The sequence below is a fragment of the Columba livia genome, chromosome 22 (assembly GCF_036013475.1).
Source record: "Columba livia isolate bColLiv1 breed racing homer chromosome 22, bColLiv1.pat.W.v2, whole genome shotgun sequence".
Classification (NCBI taxonomy): Eukaryota; Metazoa; Chordata; class Aves; order Columbiformes; family Columbidae; genus Columba; species Columba livia.
In genome coordinates this window covers 1,101,604-1,118,444 of record NC_088623.1, presented here as the reverse complement: position 1 = coordinate 1,118,444, position 16,841 = coordinate 1,101,604, and the positions used below count along the sequence as shown (strand labels likewise).

Here is a 16,841-nt window from a genome sequence, read left to right as displayed (position 1 = left end):
GCTGGGCAGGCGGCAGCTTGTGGTGGCCGTGAGCAAAGGGGGATGGGATGGAGGCCACCAGCGCTGGCTGCTGACAGGGGCCCAGGCCCTGGAGGCTCAGCCCGTTGGTGTCTGGAGGGGGAAGCAGGGACGTTGTCATGGGCTGGGGACAAAGTGCCACCACCCTCCCCTCCCTTGGCGGTGCCGGGGGCTCACAGCTGAGACTGCGGCATCTTGCAGGGCCGGGTGCTGGTGGGGGCAGAGGGGGCAGAAGTGGCCCCAGGCGGCCTCGCTGTTCACAGCTCGTGGCGGCAGCAGCAGGTCTGGCCCCGGCTCAGCAGGTCGGGCAGCGTCAGGAGATGATGAGCAGGAGCTGTGGGGAGGCGGGGAGAGCGTCAGCCCTGGGACCCCCTGCTCTGAGGGGAGACCCCAGCCCCGCCACCCCCCTGCTCCACTCACCATCTCAGGCCAGACGTGGGATGGCGGCCACGTCCTCCCCTCCTCACCGTCCTCCAGGCGCTGTGGGGTCGCTTGTGCTGCGGGAGGGGACGTGGGTGAGATGAGAGCGAGCACCCCCACGGCAAACACGGCCCCCGCCATCATCACCACCCACCCCGTCCTCCACCTCAGCGTCACGTCCTCATCGCTGTCGGTCACGTGCTGGCGGCGATGGCGGCGAGAAGCCCAGTGGCCCATGGCTGCTGTGTGGTGGCACAGCCCAGGGACACTGACTCTGTGAGGCGGTGGCTCCCACAGAGACGGGGGGTCCAGAACACGGGCAAGGGGGGGAGGGCTGAAGAGAGGAGGCGGGGCCAGGGCCGGGGGCTGCTCAGCCCTGGGGCAGCCCCACGGGCGCCACGTCCGAGCTCAGCCCGGCCACCGGCAGAGCCGCCGCCTTCTCACTTCCACCTTTGCCAGCACAGGGCGGCAGGGCGGCCAGTCTCCTCCCCGAGGTGACGCTGCCCCGCATTGGTCCCTGGGCTGTCACTCTGCCCCGCTTTGGACCCACGACAGCGAACAGAACACGGCAAGAGAGAAAGAAGGAAAGAAGAGCAGAAGGAATGAAGGAGAGGGGAAGACAAGGGCAGAGAGCAGGACATAGAGGCAGAAAGAGACAAAAGACAGAGAACAGGTCAGGAAGATTATGAGGGAAAAAGACAGGGACGCAGATCAAGACAAAGAGATGGAGAAGAAGAAAGAGACAATGGCCTGAAGGGTAGAGAGGGACAGAAAAAAAATGCACAGGGAGCAGGAAAGAGCAGCAATGAGGAGAGGAACAGTTGGATGACAAAGACTTGGAGAAAAGAGAAAGGGGTGACAGGGAGCAGAGCATAATAACAGAGGGGAAGAGAGCCACGTGGAAGCCAAAAAAACCCGACACAGAAGGAAACAGGAGAGGGCAGGGAAGGACTGGGACACAAAAGAGGGTGACACGACCCCCAGGGCCCAGGGCTCACCACAGTTCCCGCTCTCTGCACTGCCAGGCAAGTTGTGGAGTTCAGGCAACTCTGTCTCTGTGTTTCTGTCCTCCCTTTCTCTTCTGTAGCCCCAGCCGCTTGCCCATCCTCCACCTAGGAGAAGACACTGGTGTTTGACAGCTCTTACACCACGAGGCTTCCCAGACACACACCACGCAAACACACACTCTACGGCCGTACAGTAATTTTCCTCACTGACACAGACCCTGCGGTGCACGTTTGTGATCTGCTCTGCTGAGGCGGCTCACAGGGACTCTTCCTCGCCCAGAGGGGCAGCTGTCTCTTGTGCAGCTGGAGCAGCAGCTGTGGGGATCCCCTCTACTTCATCCTCCAGCTGCTTCTCCTTCTAATGCTCTCTCCAGCTCCAGCCCCAGCAGCTCCTCTCCAAAGCCAGCAAGTGCCCACCTGCCCCTTTACACACCCCACCGGGAGAACAAGGCCAAAGCAGCCCACGCACACCTGAGCCAGATGCAGCAACAACAGCCCCAGGGCCCCAGTGCAGCCTCTGGCAGAGAACAAACCAGCAGCCACGATTCCCGCAGCTGCTTGGCTGGAGACCGCCTGCTGCAGGAGCTCCTGCACACCCCGCTCCTTCCCCGCACCCGTGCTGCTGGCACCTGCGTTAACGGAGGATGGAGCAGCCCCAGGCCCAGCTGCTGCTGCCAGGAGAGGCCGTGGGGTGGCCCGGAGCTGTGGGACAGGTCAGGGAGGTTTTGGGCTGGGACAGCTGCAGGGGGAGCGGGCTGGGGCAGCTCTGGGATTCGGGGTGCAGGTGCCTGTGCTCCTCAGGGGTGGATTTCTCCCTCCAGGGCCTGCAGCTTGCTGGTGGAGTTGTCGATGGCTGCCTGAGGGTGACAGTGTTAGTGGCTGGATCCTCTTCTAGGCATCCATTTCACAGATCACAGGCTACTTGAGACTGGCCAGGAGGTCACCTGAAGGGTGAGGTCACTTGGAGGGTGAGGTCACCTGGTCCCACCCCCTGCTCAAGCAGGGCCACCTGCAGCCGGTTGTCCACGATGGTGTTCACAGGGCTGTGGAACATCTCCAAGGAAGGAGACTCCACAAGCTCCCTGGGCACTCTCTGCCAGTGCGCGTCACTCACACAGCACCCTCTGCTGAGCTGCGTGAGATCTCTGTCAGCCCATCTCTCCAGTGTGCCCAGGTCCCTGCGGATGGCAGCACGACCCCCTGGCCTAAGTGCCACTCCTCCCAGCGTGGTGTCCTCCGCCAGCTTGCTGAGGGTGCACTCTGCCCCACCATCCCGACCACTTAAGGAAGATGTTAAACAGGATTGGACCCAGTATTGACCCCTGGGAGACACTGCCTGTAACTGGCCTGCAACCAGACTTGGTGCCACTGAGCAACACGCTCTGGACCGGGCCGTCAGCCAGTGTCAGTCTCACTTGCCGCTGGCTCATCCAGCCCATTTCAGTTCCAGGGACTCAACCTCCATATTTAAAACAAAAGAGACTGCAACATGGGCACATGCCATCACACAGCTCTCAAAATCCCATCACGTAAACTGCTCAGACTGGGTGCACTCACCAATTGCCCCAAAATCCACAGAGAAGAAAACACCCTGTAAAGGACACATTTTTAATTATGGGTTTGGCTTTTCTGCCTGCTGGTACGAAATGAGTGTTGTTTTGGGGAAGCGATCCCAAACATTGGACCCAGATTCAGGTTCTTCCTCAAGGGGCCTGTGGGCAGGCAGGCAGAGCTGTCCGTGTGTCTGGAGGGGCTCTCTGAGCCTGGTCAGAGGCAGCACTGGCAGGAGGGATGGGGGAGCTGCTGGTGCCCTTGGTGCAGCTTGGTCCCTGCTAGAGGAAGTTTTAGTGCTTCCTGGATTCTTCCTCCTCCTCCTCCTCCTCTCTGACATTGCTGGGGTCAAATGCTGTGTTCCTTCCTCTCTCAGGTCACAATCTGCCCCCATCACTACTGCAGTGCCATGACTGTTTTCCTGATGTGTATCTCTTGGGCACCGAAGCCTTCCTCCTCCTCCTCCTTGCTGAGGGATCATAGTCTGTGGTGTCCACAAACCAGCTGTGGAGATCATGACCCCGCTGTGGGGATCTTCTCCGGTCTCTGTGCCTCAGATGAGGTTTCTTCTGAGCAGCTGGGGGTACCGAAGCACACTGGGAGCTGGCATTGCGGGGAACTGGAGCTGCAACCTCCCTTGGGGCTCGGTCCCAACATGGAGAACTTATTCTCCACCTCCTCGTGCTCCTTGCCAGGCGATGCTGGTCCATGATCTCCATAAGCTGGCTGCGCAGATCATGGCCCTGCTGTGGGGACCTGCTCCGCTTCCTGTGCCTTGGCTGGGTTTGCTCCTGAGCAGCACTGGGGCGGGAGCACACTGAGAGCTGCGGTTGGAGGGCACTGCAGCTCTGTCATCCCTGTGAGTGGGGTCACAGCTCAGGGGACTGGTTCTCCCGCTCCTCCCATCTGAGTGTTCGTAGTCCGCGGTCTCCACAACCCAGCTGCGGAGATCGTTGCCCCAGTGCGGGGATCTGCTCCTGGGCCTCTCCCTGGCACCGTTCTCCTGGCAGGGGGCAGAAGGGCTGAATCCCCGCTCCTCTTTGCTGCTGTCCTCTCGTGCAGAGTGGAGCACACGGTCACAGGGGTGACAGCGCAGCGGGCACGCGGCTTTCCTTCTGGACACCAGCCTTATGCTGCCACGGAAGAAGCGACGCAAGCAGGAGCCCAGGCAGGAGGCCGTGTTCAGCCTTCCTGGCCAGATGCAGGGTTTGTGACCAGGAAAACTACTGTGACCAGGCCACATGCAACACCCCTCAAGGACCAGATGGACAAACGTGGGGGCTCTCAGGGCCTTCTGACCAGGACACCTCTCACACACACAAAAGAAAACCCACACTAAGGTGGCAGCATGGAGCACCAGGGCAAAAACATGACCATCCATGTTTCTACTAGAAAAGAGCCTGCTGGCTACTGCAAGGCTCAACTATTGCAGGAAAATGTTAACAAATAATAAACCAAATATTAACAAATGCAAAAGGCCAGTGACCAATGAAGACTGAACACCTACCCCTGGGATTGCCCCCAGGCTCAGGAACAGGATTACACCAAGAGGCTTGATCACCATGGACTGCAGGAACCAAACAGGGAGTCAAACACAGGGGAGGAGCTTCCATGGCATGTTGTGATCTCCTTCTTCCTCAGTCACCTGCAGTGACGGGAGGGGGTGAGGTAAGGACACAGGACACACACAAAGGTGTACGTTCCCACAGCTAGAAATGGAACATACGTGACCTTTTTGCTGAGACCTAGCAGGTTTGCAGGGAAATAGTATTTATGACTTGTCTGTGTAACACCACCAAGGACCAAAAAGCTTTTGAAAAGCCTCTGAGATGATCTTGGGTACAATCACACGTGAATAACCTATTAAAACGTGAGTGTTTATTCCTTCAAGCAGACAGACAGTGACAACGTACCTCTGGGACAGCCCAAGGCTCATAACCAGGATCCAGCTGAGAAGCTCCATCAACTCTGCCAGTGCCATGGCCTGGAGTCAAGCACAGACCAGAGAGGTTTCCAGGCTCACAGAGCAATACTCCTGCATTTCGGGTAAAAGAGGACATAAAGAAGAGAGAAACAATGCCCATCTATTGCAGAGAAATAGCCCTACTTAGGGAGAAAACTGGAAAAATGACTAAATATTCCAAATATTTGGGGGCTAAATTGGCCAATACAGGCAAAAGATTCTGAGTATTTGGGCAAAAAGTGGCCAAAAGAGGCAAAAACGTCCACATTTGGGAGCAAAACTGTCGGCAAAGGTGAAAACATCCCATATTTGGGAACACAGCACCTCCATTAGGGGAAAAAATGGGCAAAAGCACCTGAATATATCGGGTAAAAAGAGCCAGAAAAACCAAAGCACCACTAGATTTGGATCAAAACTGGCCAAAAAGGGGTATAACATCCCCAGATTTGGGGTGAAATTGGACCACAAAGTCAAAGTACGCCCAGATTTGGGTAAAAAACGGCCAAAAGTGGCCCAAACACGCCCAGATTTGGGTAGAAACTGGACTGCAAAGCCAAAGAACTCCCAGATCTAGGCAGAAACGACCCCAAAGCGCACAAATGTGCCCAGATTTAGCTCAAAACTGGCCCAAAGGGCCAAAGCAATCCCAGCTTTGATTTGAAACAGGCCCAAAGTCTCAAAGCGTGCCCTGGGATGGGGCCGTGTGGCACGAGGCTGGGGGGCAGCGAGGGCCCACAGGGACTCAGTGCTGGTTTCTGCCCCTGGGCCACCACTCCCAGCCCCTGCTTGCCCAGAACTTGCCCCTGAAGCAGCCGCAGCCCCTCTCCCCTCCCTGCGGGGCGTCTGCCCCCTGCCCACACCCTGGTGCTGCCTGGCTCGCCCTGCCCGGCCCAGCCCGGCTGCTCTCCCGGCCCCAGCCCCAGCCCTGGCCCCACTGCTGCCCTGCTGAGCTGCTCGGGGCTGGGTGCTGCCCCTGCCCGCCCACCTGCTCCCTGCGCTCGGCTGGAGCAGCCTGGGCGTCCCGGGCTGGCAGGGGCACCAGGAGGAGGAGGAGGGTGAGGACCATGGCCCCCACGCTCGCACCATGATGCTGCTGCTGCCAAGACACAGCACAGCACGTCACCGTGGGGCTGTGACCTCATGGTCACATTGCAGTCACCACATCTGCACACTACTGCATGGCCTTGTTCTACACCAGCATGGAAGGAACACAAGTGGAGAAGGGTGCACCTATTTGGGAGGCAGCGCTGCCTATGGGAGTGCACAGGCTCTCACTTCTTGCTTCCCAGAAATCAATCAATCAATCAATCAATCCCAAAAGCACCAACTTCAAGGGTCTTGTAACTATTTTTGTCAGGCAGCTCTCTAGGAAGAAACCAGCTTTACCTGCTGGTTTTACCACAGCTTCAATGCCTTTAAAGCCACCACTTCTTACCTCTGCTGCTCCAACACAGCCTCACAGCCCAGCAAAATCACAGTGCAGGCAGAAACCTTCACCATACAGAGAGGGAGAGTCAGGAATACGTTACTCTCAAAAAACAGACACTGTCAACCACTCTTGCTCTCGCTTACCAAATTCAGACAGTGTAAGAAAACAACAAGGAAGCGAGATTCTTATTTTATGGAGCCCATTATATGGACCATTCAACATCAAGTCCAACCAGAGTGTGAACCTCCGAATAAGAAATATCATCTTAAAATTTCCAGGAAAATGAAGGGCTTTGAAGTGGCAAGACCATCAAATGTTCATAAAAGCACTGCCATGCAAGTCCACATCCCTGATCACAGACCACCTGCCCTGGTACCTAAGGCAGTGATGTTCTCAGCTGATTCGCAGCCACTGACATCTGGAAAACAGCACAAACTCTCATGTCCTTCAGTGCCAAACATGTAGTTTGGAACTGAAACAGGCAAGAAATCCACCTACAGCCAGTCTGGTTTCATTCGAGGACATGAGGACAAGTTGAGTTCACATTCACCAGGAGTCACAGCAGCTCCCACCCGTCCCTGCAGACCCCAACAGCGCTCCTGTGCAGGGTCCTGAGGAGCAGTAAGCACAGAACAAGAAACCTCCCTTCCAAAGAAGGCCCACAGCTGCCCTTCCAACAAGCTGCACAAGCAGCAGCTGAGAACAACCTCTGCTGTAGCTGCACCTGGCTCTGCTGTCTGCAGGAGACCAGCTCCTGAATGATCCCCAGCCCTACAGACACAGATCTTCCCCAGGGCAGGGATGAGCAAACACCAGAGTGCAGGGACACCTGGTCATTCAGTTCAAGCTGCTGGGGAGAAGGACAGAGGACTAGAGAGAGACAAATGAGACAAGAGAGAAGACAGAGGAGCTGAGACAGAAAGAAACACACAGGGGAAAGGATGGAGAGATGGAGAGATCAAGGCAGAAAGGGACAAGGAGCTGTGAAGAAACAGGGAGGAAGAAACAGCAGGGCTGATGAGCAGGACAGAGGGATGGGGAGGGGGGAGGAGGAGAAGCAGGAAGGGGCTAGAGAAAGACAGGGAGGGGGATGTACAGATGGAGAGACAAAAAGAAAGTCTGAGAAATAAAGCAAAGTTCGGATCCAAATGAAGACACTGGAAAGGGGAAACATGCAGCAATGAGCTGGAGGGAGAGGAAAAGAGGGCTGAGGAGCAGGAAAGAGGAAGAGAAGAAAAAGAAAAGGCAGAGCCAGCTGGACAGGGGTGATATAGTGAGAAAGGATGGGACTGGGAACAGGCAAGGAAGACAGAAAGAAAACCAGGACAGAAAGACATCAAGAAGGAAAAGGGGCAGTAATCTGGACAGAGATGGAGAAAGAAGAACAGGGAAAGGGAAGACAGGCAGAAAGACAGAAAGGGAGCAGGAGAGAGAAAGAACAATAAGGGTTGGGGGCAGGACAGAGATTGGGGAAAAAATCCTGGGGTGGGCACACAAGACGGAGAGGGAGTAAAAAAGAAGAGGGGCAGGAATAGGTGCAGGGAGCAGGACAGAGGGATACAGTGAGAAATGATGGGGCAGGGAGCAGGACAGAGCAACAGACCAGAATGACGACAAAGAGAAACCAGGGATGATGAGAACCACAGAGGGGAGGAGACAGAGAGGGAGATACGAGAAACCCTGCACAGAGATGGAGAAGGGTGGGGGAAACGGTGAGGAAGCAGCAGAGGGACAGAGAGAGAAGAGATGAAGAGGAAGAAGGACACAGCAGGAAAGAGGAGGGAGCAGGGAGGGACTGGAACACAAAACAGGATGAAATGACCCCGAGGGCCCAGGACTCACCACAGTTCCTGCTCTCTGCACTGCCAGGCAAGCTGTGGAGTTCAGGCAACTCTGTCTATCTGTCTTTTCCTCCCCTCCTAGTGTGCAGCTCCAGTCGCTCGCCCATCCTGCACCTAAGAGAACACATCGGTGTTCTACAGCTCTTACACCACGAGGCTTCCCAGACACACACCACACACACACACTCTACGGCCGTGCTGTAATTTTCCTCACTGACACAGACCCTGCGGTGCAGGTTCGTGATCTGCTCTGCTGAGGCTGCTCACAGGGACTCTTCCTCACCCAGAGGGGCAGCTGTCTCCTGTGCAGCTGCAGCAGCAGCTGTGGGGATCTCCTGCACTTCACCCTCCAGCTGCTTCTCCTTCTCCTGCTCTCTCCAGCTCCAGCCCCAGCAGCTCCTCTCCAGCAAGTGCCCCCTGCCCCCTCCCCCGCCCAGGAGAACAAGGCCAGAGCAGCCCACGCACACCTGAGCCAGAGGCAGCAACAACATCCCCAGGGCCCCAGAGGGAGGAAAAAGGGCCCCAGGGCTGGGCCGGGCGCTGCTCAGCCTCGGGGCAGCTCCACGGGCGCCATGGCAAAACTCACCCTGGCCGCCTGCAGAGCAACCGCCTGCTCAGCCTGGGCTGCGCCACCATTGGTCGGGAGGGCTGTCAGTCTCCTCCCCTGAGCTGATCCTGCAGCTGATTGGCTGTCTGGGCTGTGACTCTGCCCTGGTTTGGGGCCCACCCTGCCCTGAGGTGATGCTCTCTCTGATTGGCTGCCTGAGGGGTCTTTCCCTCCACAGTGTCCGTCTTCCCTGAGGCAAGGTTTCCTCTGCTTGGCTGGCTGGGTTTTCCCACTGCCCCCCCCACCAAGTGATTGGCCAGACCCTTGTCAATCATCCATGTGCTGCACTCCCACCAGGAGTGATTGGTGCAGCCAGCACAGCCCGCCCCGAACGCTGCCCAGTTTGTTCCACTGTCGCCAACTGTCCTGCAGCTCGCAAAGCTTGATTGGCTGCTTACATTTCAATCACATGAGTTACCCCGCCTCCTCCAATGTGATTGGCTGCGTTTCATCCACTGACTGGCCCCGGACTTCCGGGCGGTTGTTGCCAGGCAGCGAGCTCCACCTGAGAATGAACTGTGGGCCCTGAGCAAAGGCCGTGGGTGATGAAAGACACGTGGGGACCCTGAACACGAGGATTTGGCCCCAGGAAGGAGGCTCTGGGCACTCAGAAGGACGGGCAGATGCTACAGATGGCGCTTTGGGCCCTGAACACGAGGGGACCCTCTTGGTTCCCACCCGAGCTGGGTTTGGTGCCCGTGACCCCACGGTCCAGCTGTCTGCTGTGCTTTCTGACCGCATGGGCGCTCTTGTCCTGCCCAACTTCTGCTGCAAATCCTGCTGCAGGAAACAATCACCTTGCCAATAGAACAGGCCCGGGCAGCATCTCTCAGCAAAGCGTATTTTATAAACCATTTTGCAAGACCAGGTGTTCTACCCAAAGACAGGCACGGGGAGTAGGACAAAAAGCCCCCGCTTACATATCCACCGATCCCAGCTGCACATCCCCTCCCTGCTCCCCATCGGCTGGTACTGCAGGGTTTACAGACTGCCCACTGCTTGCCTCGGTTTGCCTGTCTCATTCATCTAATTCTAACAACCTCTAACCTATTGATTTATTCAAAATATGGATTCCTGGCTCTTTGGGTACCCTTCCCCCTAGATTAACTTTTAAATACAGCAATCCGTTTGGATTCCGGGATTATTTCAAATGGACTTTGTTTTACGTTAAGGATTCGTGGGCTGATGTCTCTGAGTCCTTCCCCTGCTGGGGCCAGGTGCCAGATCCGTTCCAAAAACAACATTCCCCCTTTCAATGGCTCCTTACAACTCCACATTGAAACAGAAGAGACGGCAAGATGGGCACACACAGCACACAGCTCCCAAAACCCACTACAGAGACTTCTCAGAATGGGCATTTCTCCAATTGCCTCAAAACCCACCGAGAAGCAAACACCCCACAAATGAGACACACGAGGCCAACAAGAGTTTGTTTTTAATCGTGGCTTTGGCTGTTCTGCCCGCTGGTGCCCAGTGAGTGTTTCTGAGCAGCGATCCCAGCCGTGGCCGCAGGTTGCAGCTCTTCCTCCCGGGGCCTGTGGGCAGGCGGGCCGGCCGGCAGAGCTGCCCGTGGCTCTGGAAGGGCTCTCTGAGCTCTTCCTGCCAGAGGCAGCACTGGCTGCTGGTGCCCTGGGGCAGCTTGGTCCCTGCTGGGGCAGCTTTGCTGCCTCCTGGACTCTTCCTCCTCCTCTTCCTCCTCTCCAGCACCACAGGCGTGGGATGCTGTGTCCTCCCTCAGCCAGGCTGCAATCTGTCCCCGTCACCACCCACTGTTTTCCTCATCTGCATCTCCAGGGCACTGAAGCCTTCCTGCTCCTCCTCCTCCTCTGTGCTGAGGGGTCACAGTCCGTGATCTCCACAACTGCGTGTGGAGATCATAGCGGCGCCGCGGGGATCTGCTCCGCTCCCTCTGCCTCAGCTGGGTCTGCTCCCGAGCAGCTTTGGGTGCAGAACGACACCGGGAGCTGTGGCTGGAGGGCCCTGGAGCTGCATCATCCCTTAGGGCTCGGTCAGACCGTGGAGGACTGGTTCTCCAGCTCCTCGTCCTCCCTGCTGAGCGATGCTGGTCTGTGATCTCCAGAAACTGGCTGCGGAGATCATAGTCCCGCCGTGGGGATCTGCTCCGATGTCTCATCCTTGGCCGGGTTTGCCCCTGAGCAGCTCTGGGGGCAGGAACAGACTGGGAGCTGCTGCTGGAGGACAGTGGAGGTGCTGGTGCAGACTGGGAGCTGCCACTGGAGGGTATTGGAGCTGCCTCGTCCCTGTGAGTGGGGTCACAGCTCAGGGGACTGGTTCTCCCCCTCCTCCCATCTGAGTGTTCGTAGTCTGCGGTCTCCACAACCCAGCTGTGGAGATCGTTGCCCCAGTGCGGGGATCTGCTCCTGGGCCTCTCCCTGGCACTGTTCTCCTGGCAGGGGGCAGAAGAGCTGAATCCCCGCTCCTCTTTGCTGCTGTCCTCTCGTGCAGCGTGGAGCACACGGTCACGGGGGTGACAGCGCAGCGGGCACGCAGCTTTCCTTCTGGACACCAGCCTGAGACAGCCATGGAAGAAGCGACGCAAGCAGGAGCCCAGGGAGGAGCTGCTGTTGATCCTGCCTGGCCAGATGGGGCACGGCCAGCCCGCAGCTGCCTCCTGGGCTCCTGCCCGGCTTTGCTGGCTGGTGATGGCTGGTGCAGATGAGCTGCTGTCCTCTGGAGACTCCACCGTGCCCCCCGCCATGTCCTGCAAAGAGGGCTGTGAAAAGGTCCTGCCCTCCCCTCCTGACAGGACCCACCAGTGGGGAAACTCCAGAAGCTGTAAGAGCCCCCCAGACGCTCTCCTGGAGGCTGCAGGGGGGCCAAGGAGCACAAATGGAAGGGATCCAGCTGGATGCTGGGATAGGGATGCTGAACTCACCAAAGGTTTCTGTACAATAAGCAGAGAGAATTTAACTTACAAGAAGAGGGACTGAGACCTGGGGAAAGAAAGAGATAGAAGAAGCAGCTTGTAGGCTTGCATGTTCAAAGAACAGCCCTGCAGGGACTGACAAACAAGGGCTGCTTTTCTCCTAAATCAGTTCCAGATACTGGCAGCCCTTGGGAACTGCCCAGCAGATTTAGAAGGAAATGTTCACAGAAGTACTGACAGGCCTGGCTGTGCTCCCCAGAGAGCAGGTGGTTGGCCAGAGCGTGGTGTACGTCAGGCACTGCAGGATGGAATTGAGGAAGCATGGGTTGCCCACGTTGTGCAGTCCCGCTCCAGCTCTCTGGTTGTGCTGCGAGGCCATGCAAATCTTCTCTAGGGGAAAGAAGATCCTCTGTGGTGGAGCCATTCCCTCAGCAATGACTGCCAAGAAACCACATTTGAAAAGAAATAATGTTGTTGCATGAAAGCGCATTTTAACAGTCAAGTTTTCTACAGGAGTACCCAGGACAACCAGCCCTAACCTCCAACAGAGATACGTTGGGGCAAGCCTAACACTGCCATTGCAATTTGCTGGTCAAGAAACAGTTTTGAAAAAGTGTGTTCCCCTGCTTACTTTGCCTCAAGTCCAACAAACCCACACTCGTTTCTGTGCCGCAGACAACCTTCCTTTCCCTCTAGAGTCTTGAATGGCATTAGCAGGTCAAGTCTTCCCTTTTCTTGATTGTAAGTTGATGAAAACAACCAAGTACCTGGCACAGAAGGTAACCCTACTGATGTCGGACCTTTCTGCGAGCAACGACATCTTTAAAACTCCTGTACAGAGCGGCTGGGAGTGAGGAAACACAACTTCCCCTGTCTAATTGAGAACACCTTGGTAAGTCTGGCTGCTCTCAGGAAGTGCCCCAGAATCCACTCTGGGTTGTCAGCACATCAGTATTCAGGAATTGAGCACCAGCCACGTCCGTTGACCTTGGGGATTCACAAAGTCCGAGGCTGCTGCTGCAGCTGCTACTCACAGAGGTCATTCTCCGTTGTGGCCATCGCTCCTCTCAGGAACACAGGGCTCTGGATGACAAAGGATGTCAGGATGTGCTCCAGAAAGAGAAGATGAGCGTCAATCCCGTCACCTGATTCCAAATAAAGAATTGCACCTCAACAAAATGATTAAAAAATACCCAAATTGAAACCCACAGAACAGCATCTGCCACCGAGAGTGTTTCAGTGGCAGTTTTAACTGCTGCAGAGCTGCAAGGCTGATGACCTTCCCATGACTCTCACGGGGCCCCAGTTCACAGCAGTTTCAAAGGCCTTTTGAAAGTCTCCAATGCACGTTACCTTCTGTGACGAGGACCTGCTGCTGAGCTGTTGCTGCTCCTGCCCCATCAGCACGTAGATATGGGTGGGCTCCTCACAGGGGCCTGCTGTCACCCGTGGGGAGGAGGGGACGGTCACCCAGCGTGGCGGTGGCATGGGCGAAAGGGGTGGGGTGAGGGGTCGGCGTACGTCATCGATGCCACGGGAGAGGGCCTGGCAGTGGCAGGTGTGGCAGCCAGAGTCATGGAGGAAGAAGAGGGTCCTGCCATAACCCAGGAGGAAGAGGTGCTGCTGGGCAGGCGGCAGCTTGTGGTGGCCGTGAGCAAAGGGGGATGGGATGGAGGCCACCAGCGCTGGCTGCTGACAGGGGCCCAGGCCCTGGAGGCTCAGCCCGTTGGTGTCTGGAGGGGGAAGCAGAGACGTTGTCATGGGCTGGGGACAAAGTGCCACCACCCTCCCCTCCCTTGGCGGTGCCGGGGGCTCACAGCTGAGACTGCGGCATCTTGCAGGGCCGGGTGCTGGTGGGGGCAGAGGGGGCAGAAGTGGCCCCAGGCGGCCTCGCTGTTCACAGCTCGTGGCGGCAGCAGCAGGTCTGGCCCCGGCTCAGCAGGTCGGGCAGCGTCAGGAGATGATGAGCAGGAGCTGTGGGGAGGCGGGGAGAGCGTCAGCCCTGGGACCCCCTGCTCTGAGGGGAGACCCCAGCCCCGCCACCCCCCTGCTCCACTCACCATCTCAGGCCAGACGTGGGATGGCGGCCACGTCCTCCCCTCCTCACCGTCCTCCAGGCGCTGTGGGGTCGCTTGTGCTGCGGGAGGGGACGTGGGTGAGATGAGAGCGAGCACCCCCACGGCAAACACGGCCCCCGCCATCATCACCACCCACCCCGTCCTCCACCTCAGCGTCACGTCCTCATCGCTGTCGGTCACGTGCTGGCGGCGATGGCGGCGAGAAGCCCAGTGGCCCATGGCTGCTGTGTGGTGGCACAGCCCAGGGACACTGACTCTGTGAGGCGGTGGCTCCCACAGAGACTGGGGGTCCAGAACACGGGCAAGGGGGGGAGGGCTGAAGAGAGGAGGCGGGGCCAGGGCCGGGGGCTGCTCAGCCCTGGGGCAGCCCCACGGGCGCCACGTCCCAGCTCAGCCCGGCCACCGGCAGAGCCGCCGCCTTCTCACTTCCACCTTTGCCAGCACAGGGCGGCAGGGCGGCCAGTCTCCTCCCTGAGGTGACGCTGCCCCGCATTGGTCCCTGGGCTGTCACTCTGCCCCGCTTTGGACCCACGACAGCGAACAGAACACGGCAAGAGAGAAAGAAGGAAAGAAGAGCAGAAGGAATGAAGGAGAGGGGAAGACAAGGGCAGAGAGCAGGACATAGAGGCAGAAAGAGACAAAAGACAGAGAACAGGTCAGGAAGATTATGAGGGAAAAAGACAGGGACGCAGATCAAGACAAAGAGATGGAGAAGAAGAAAGAGACAATGGCCTGAAGGGTAGAGAGGGACAGAAAAAAAAATGCACAGGGAGCAGGAAAGAGCAGCAATGAGGAGAGGAACAGTTGGATGACAAAGACTTGGAGAAAAGAGAAAGGGGTGACAGGGAGCAGAGCATAATAACAGAGGGGAAGAGAGCTACGTGGAAGCCAAAAGAACCCGACAAAGAAGGAAACAGGAGAGGGCAGGGAAGGACTGGGACACAAAAGAGGGTGACACGACCCCCAGGGCCCAGGGCTCACCACAGTTCCCGCTCTCTGCACTGCCAGGCAAGTTGTGGAGTTCAGGCAACTCTGTCTCTGTGTTTCTGTCCTCCCTTTCTCTTCTGTAGCCCCAGCCGCTTGCCCATCCTCCACCTAGGAGAAGACACTGGTGTTTGACAGCTCTTACACCACGAGGCTTCCCAGACACACACCACGCAAACACACACTCTACGGCCGTACAGTAATTTTCCTCCCTGACACAGACCCTGCGGTGCACGTTTGTGATCTGCTCTGCTGAGGCGGCTCACAGGGACTCTTCCTCGCCCAGAGGGGCAGCTGTCTCTTGTGCAGCTGGAGCAGCAGCTGTGGGGATCCCCTCTACTTCATCCTCCAGCTGCTTCTCCTTCTAATGCTCTCTCCAGCTCCAGCCCCAGCAGCTCCTCTCCAAAGCCAGCAAGTGCCCACCTGCCCCTTTACACACCCCACCAGGAGAACAAGGCCAAAGCAGCCCACGCACACCTGAGCCAGATGCAGCAACAACAGCCCCAGGGCCCCAGTGCAGCCTCTGGCAGAGAACAAACCAGCAGCCACGATTCCCGCAGCTGCTTGGCTGGAGACCGCCTGCTGCAGGAGCTCCTGCACACCCCGCTCCTTCCCCGCACCCGTGCTGCTGGCACCTGCGTTAACGGAGGATGGAGCAGCCCCAGGCCCAGCTGCTGCTGCCAGGAGAGGCCGTGGGGTGGCCCGGAGCTGTGGGACAGGTCAGGGAGGTTTTGGGCTGGGACAGCTGCAGGGGGAGCGGGCTGGGGCAGCTCTGGGATTCGGGGTGCAGGTGCCTGTGCTCCTCAGGGGTGGATTTCTCCCTCCAGGGACTGCAGCTTGCTGGTGGAGTTGTCGATGGCTGCCTGAGGGTGACAGTGTTAGTGGCTGGATCCTCTTCTAGGCATCCATTTCACAGATCACAGGCTACTTGAGACTGGCCAGGAGGTCACCTGAAGGGTGAGGTCACTTGGAGGGTGAGGTCACCTGGTCCCACCCCCTGCTCAAGCAGGGCCACCTGCAGCCGGTTGTCCACGATGGTGTTCACAGGGCTGTGGAACATCTCCAAGGAAGGAGACTCCACAAGCTCCCTGGGCACTCTCTGCCAGTGCGCGTCACTCACACAGCACCCTCTGCTGAGCTGCGTGAGATCTCTGTCAGCCCATCTCTCCAGTGTGCCCAGGTCCCTGCGGATGGCAGCACGACCCCCTGGCCTAAGTGCCACTCCTCCCAGTGTGGTGTCCTCCGCCAGCTTGCTGAGGGTGCACTCTGCCCCACCATCCCGACCACTTAAGGAAGATGTTAAACAGGATTGGACCCAGTTTGACCCCTGGGAGACACTGCCTGTAACTGGCCTGCAACCAGACTTGGTGCCACTGAGCAACACGCTCTGGACCGGGCCGTCAGCCAGTGTCAGTCTCACTTGCCGCTGGCTCATCCAGCCCATTTCAGTTCCAGGGACTCAACCTCCATGTTTAAAACAAAAGAGACTGCAACATGGGCACATGCCATCACACAGCTCTCAAAATCCCATCACGTAAACTGCTCAGACTGGGTGTGCAGTGCAGTGCCCGCCCTTCATCTGAGGGGCTGACCTCTGATTGGCTGCTTGGGCTGTCACTCTGCCTGACACCTTGCCCCTCATGCCATGGCCTCAGCAGAGCAGGATGTGATGGCGGGAAGCGTCAAATTCATCTTCAGTGTCCAAGGGTTTTCTCCTGGTCTTTGCTGACCATTCACATTGGGACGTGCACAATCAGCCTGTGTTATGTCACTTTCAGCAGCTGCTGCTTTGGCAGAAATGGCTTGTTTATTCTTGTTGATTCTGCAAGTCTCGCATTAAAAAGCTGCACCCAGCACATCTGTCTGGTGTGCTGCTCTGAATCACATCAATAGTCAAAACCGCTGTATTTGCTCCCCTCCCAACTAGAGCAAAGTAAACCCCTGGATTTCACTCTCTTTCCTAAAGAGACGATCGTAGGAAGTTACATTCACATCCTGGGATGGAAAAAAAGGGAAAGAATATGAATAGGAAAAGCATTCCAGACAATTGAAAAAA

General features: G+C 57.4%; 1 long non-coding RNA gene across 1 annotated transcript; it reads right to left on the bottom strand.

Annotated features, from left to right (window-relative positions):
• Nucleotides 1–1,436: 1,436 nt before the first annotated feature.
• Nucleotides 1,437–5,132, bottom strand: LOC135576019 (uncharacterized). Its single transcript, XR_010467549.1, has 3 exons — nucleotides 4,910–5,132; nucleotides 4,504–4,641; nucleotides 1,437–1,550 (listed from the first exon to the last, which is right to left on the bottom strand). It is a non-coding gene; the product is annotated as an uncharacterized LOC135576019 (long non-coding RNA).
• Between the last annotated feature and the right edge of the window lie 11,709 nt (nucleotides 5,133–16,841).